Source organism: Lathyrus oleraceus, chromosome 1 (genome assembly GCF_024323335.1).
Source record: "Lathyrus oleraceus cultivar Zhongwan6 chromosome 1, CAAS_Psat_ZW6_1.0, whole genome shotgun sequence".
NCBI lineage: Eukaryota > Viridiplantae > Streptophyta > Magnoliopsida > Fabales > Fabaceae > Lathyrus > Lathyrus oleraceus.
The window spans coordinates 450067762-450072725 of record NC_066579.1 but is presented as its reverse complement, the minus strand read 5'-3'; the positions used below and the strand labels follow the sequence as shown (position 1 = coordinate 450072725).

Sequence of the window (4964 nt, the reverse complement as noted above, 5' to 3'; positions counted from 1 at the left end):
ATAAAGTTAACTGAAACGATTTATTTTAAAACCAAGAAACCGACAAAGAATTGATTCCCTAATTACGACGAACTACATACCGATATCCGCTTTATTAATATTTAATCTAGATCTTAGTTTAGTTTTTAGCTTCGCCCCCAAACAATCAACCATTATTCACCTTAGCTTTACGTAGTAACCTTAGATAACGGTATATCGATTCATAAGTCCCTGTGGGATCGATATCTTTTAAAACTACGCGATAGAACTGTGCACTTGCAGTTTGTACCCCAAATTCGACTCATAAAGTCGAGCGATCAAGTTTTTGGCGTCGTTGCCGGGGACTTCTATTTAATCGATATCGTAACTCTTCCGTTACGCTATAGAGACTAAGGTTTCTCTTTTCTTCTATTCTTTCTTTCGTTGATTTGTATGCCACGCACTCGCTCACAAGGCGAACCGCTCTATTTACGAATCAACGATATCGAACTATATCTCCGAGTCTTACGACGAATTCGGGAATATCGTGCTGCAAACAATCTCCCTCCTATAGAACTTCCTGATTTCAAAAACCTTTTTCCTTCGATAACCGAGATGGCAGAACCAGCTCGTGCTCTTAGAGATTACGCCGCTCCATCGCAAGATGAGCCGCATTCAAGTATTGCTCCGCCCGCAATCGAAGCAAACAACTTCGAACTTAAACCTTCGCTGTTGCAGGCGGTGCAACAGAACCAATTCTCTGGAAATCCTACCGAGGATCCAAACCTTCATTTATCCGTATTTGTTCAATACGCTGATACTGTTAAAGCTAATGGTGTCACTTCAGAGGCAATTCGACTTCGTCTTTTTCCTTTCTCATTAAGAGATAGCGCTAGAAGATGGCTTCAATCTCTCCCTTCCAACTCAGTCACCACATGGAACGAGTTGAAGAAAGTTTTTCTTGCCCGATACTTTCCGCCAAGCAAAACAGCTATGTTAAGAGCCCAGATAAACGGATTTAAACAGAAAGACAACGAGTCTCTTTTCGAAGCATGGGAAAGATACAAAGACATGATGAGACTTTGCCCACACCATGGTTTGGAAGACTGGTTAGTAATTCACACATTTTATAATGGTCTCTTATACAACACAAGGTTAACAATAGACGCCGCTGCAGGTGGTGCATTAATGAACAAACCTTATGCTGATGCTTACCAGCTTATCGAGAGCATGGCCCAAAACCACTATCAGTGGGGAACCGAACGAACAACGGTGGAAAAACCTCAAACGAAAACTGGCATGTACGAGATAAGTAACCTTGATCACGTTAACGCAAAAGTGGATGCTTTGGTTCAGAAAATTGAAAGTTTAAACGTATCACCCCCAGCCGCCGTGGTTGCTATAACTCAGAATTGCGAGGTCTGTGGAATCCAAGGCCACACTCCTACGGACTGTCAACTCTTGACAGGAATCCAAGCAGAACAAGTAAACTATGCTCAAGGAAGCCCCTATTCGAACACCTATAACTCAAATTGGAAGAACCATCCAAACTTTTCATATAAGAGCAATAACGCTTTGTACGCACCTGGACAGTCTCCAAATCAAGCCCCAGCTATACCTCCGGGATATCAGAAACCGAACCCATCCATGCCTAACAATAACGCCCCTAGGAAATCCAACTTGGAAATCATGATGGAAAACTTTATAGCTTCCCAACAACAAATCAATAAAGATTTCTTAAACCAGAATGTACACACTGGCGAACAACTTAAACAACTAGCAAGCAAAGTAGATACCTTGGCTACCCATAACAAAATGCTGGAAACACAAATATCACAAGTAGCTCAACAACAAGCACCTACTGCTGCCCCAACTGGTACATTCCCTGGACAGCCCCAACCTAACCCGAGAAACCACGCTCATGCAATTATATTAAGGAGTGGAACGGAAGTGGAAGGACCGTCTGATCCAAGGATAGAAAACCAAAACCCTAAGAAATCAACTGAGGGAAGTGAACCTAAGGAAAAGGAAGAGAGTAATAAGGAAACCCTAGAAAAGAAGGAACCTTATGTACCTCCACCACCTTACAAACCACCTATACCTTACCCTCAAAGGCTTGTTAAAACCAAAGATGCGGGCCAATTTAGAAAATTTGTTGATCTCCTTAAACAATTAAACGTTACAATTCCATTCACCGAAGCTATTACGCAGATGCCCTCATATGCTAAATTCTTAAAAGAAATCCTTTCTAATAAGAGGAAACTTGAGGATAGCGAAACCGTTACACTCCCTGCCGAATGTAGCGCCATAATCCAAAACATGCCCCCTAAACTCAAGGATCCAGGTAGTTTCTCTATACCCTGTCACATAGGAAAATTTGTCATCGACAAAGCCCTATGCGATTTAGGAGCAGGAATTAGCGTTATGCCTTTATCCATATGTAAGAAACTGGAAATGGGAGAATTAAGACCAACCAAAATGTCTGTGCAACTAGCAGATCGTTCCATCAAATATCCTGTAGGAATCCTTGAAAACGTTCCCGTACGCATAGGTCAATTCTACATTCCCACTGATTTTACAATTATGGACATTAGAGAAGATGATATTACACCCATTATACTGGGAAGACCATTCTTAGCAACTGCCGGTGCAATCATAGACGTAAAACGAGGACGACTCACCTTCGAAGTAGGTGAAGAGAAAATTGAATTCATTCTTTCCCAATTCTTGAAAGCACCTGCAATAGAAGATACATGTTACTTCATGGATATCATCGATGAATGCATAAAAGAAGCAGAGTTAGAAGAAGACAAATCATTTGACTGCATTGTAGAAGACAGATCTAACCAATGTTTAGCAATAACACCGGATCCTACGCAATGTCTTAACAAACCAACCCCTGATCTGAAAACACTTCCCAAAAATCTGAGATATGAATTCCTAGACTTAGAACTTGAACGACCTGTGATAGTTAATGCAGACCTAGGGAGACTCGAAACAGAAAAACTCTTACATATCTTAAGGAAGTACCCAACCGCACTAGGGTACCACATCACCGATCTTAAAGGAATAAGTCCTTCTATTTGTATGCACCGCATCATGTTAGAAGAAGACTGTAAAACCTCTAGGGAACACCAGAGAAGACTAAATCCGATCCTGAGTGAGGTAGTAAAGAAGGAAATAACCAAGTTATTGGAAGCAGGTATTATATATCCTATATCTGATAGCAAATGGGTTAGTCCTGTGCACGTTGTACCAAAGAAAGGAGGCATAACCGTTATTGAAAACGAAAAAGGGGAAACTATAACTAAACGAATCGAATCAGGATGAAGAATGTGCATTGATTATAGGAAACTAAACAAAGCAACCCGAAAAGATCATTTCCCTTTACCATTCATTGACCAAATGTTAGAACGATTAGCAAAACATTCACATTTCTGTTATCTAGACGGTTATTCAGGCTTCTTTCAAATACCAATTCACCCTGATGACCAAGAAAAGACAACGTTCACGTGCCCTTTTGGTACCTTCGCTTATAGACGAATGCCGTTTGGTCTGTGTAATGCCCCTGCAACCTTTCAAAGATGCATGATGGCAATTTTCGCCGACTTTCTCGAAAACATCATGGAAGTATTTATGGATGACTTTTCTGTATACGGACAAAGTTTCGAAGAATGCCTTGAAAACCTGGAAAGAGTTCTTGAGCGATGTGTAAAAGTAAACTTAGTACTTAATTGGGAAAAGTGCCACTTTATGGTACAAGAAGGAATTGTCTTAGGACACATCATCTCGAACAGAGGAATTGAAGTAGATAAGGCCAAAATAGAGGTAATCGAAAATCTTCAACCCCCAAGAACCGTGAGAGAAGTACGAAGCTTTTTAGGACACGCCGGTTTTTACCGACGATTCATCAAAGACTTCTCTAAGATAACTAAACCTTTAACCGGACTGTTGATGAAAGATGTTGAATTCATATTCGACGATAACTGTTTAAAAGCATTTCAAACGCTTAAGCAAGCATTGATCTCCGCACCCATAATGCAGACACCAGACTGGAACGAACCATTCGAAATAATGTGCGATGCCAGCGATTATGCTATAGGTGATGTTTTAGGACAACGAAAGGATAAAAAGCTTCACGTTATATATTACGCAAGCAGAACCCTGGATGAAGCACAAATGAATTACGCCACTACCGAGAAAGAACTCCTAGCAGTGGTATTTGCGCTAGATAAATTTCGTTCTTACTTGGTCGGAGCTAAAATAATAGTTTACACTGATCACGCTGCTATCAAGTACCTTTTAACAAAAAAGGATGCTAAACCTAGACTCCTAAGATGGATCTTGTTGCTACAAGAATTCGACTTAGAAATCAAGGACAAGAAAGGAACTGAAAACGTAGTAGCAGACCACCTCTCTAGACTTGAGAACCTTGAACCGGAAAGAACATCAATTAATGATGATTTCTCGTATGACAAACTTATAGCTACTTTGGAAGAGAACAACTCCGACATGCAAGTAGAAACCACCTTAGCTATATCTGCCACACCATGGTACGCTGATCTCGTCAATTATTTAGCTGCCGGAATAGTTCCACCTACTTTATCTTACCAGCAGAAGAAACGATTCTTCTACGACATAAAACACTATTACTGGGATGATCCCTTACTCTTCAAAAGAGGCCCCGATGGTATTTTCCGTCGATGTATACCCGAAGAAGAGGTAGAAAATATAATCCAACACTGCCACTCCGCTCCTTATGGTGGACACACAAGTACATCCAAGACCTGCTCTAAAATCCTACAAGCCGGCTTTTATTGGCCAACTATATGGAAGGACGTACATGCGGCTATTTAGGAATGTGACAGATGTCAACGCACGGGAAACATATCTAGACGTGACGAGATGCCACAAAAAGGTATTTTGGAAGTAGAGATCTTCGACGTGTGGGGAATAGACTTCATGGGACCTTTTCCATCCTCTTTCGGTAACAAATACATACTCGT

General features: G+C 40.9%; 1 pseudogene; it reads right to left on the bottom strand.

The window, feature by feature from the left end:
* Window positions 1-958: 958 nt before the first annotated feature.
* Window positions 959-1058, bottom strand: LOC127116497 (uncharacterized; annotated as a pseudogene).
* Window positions 1059-4964: the final 3906 nt, after the last annotated feature.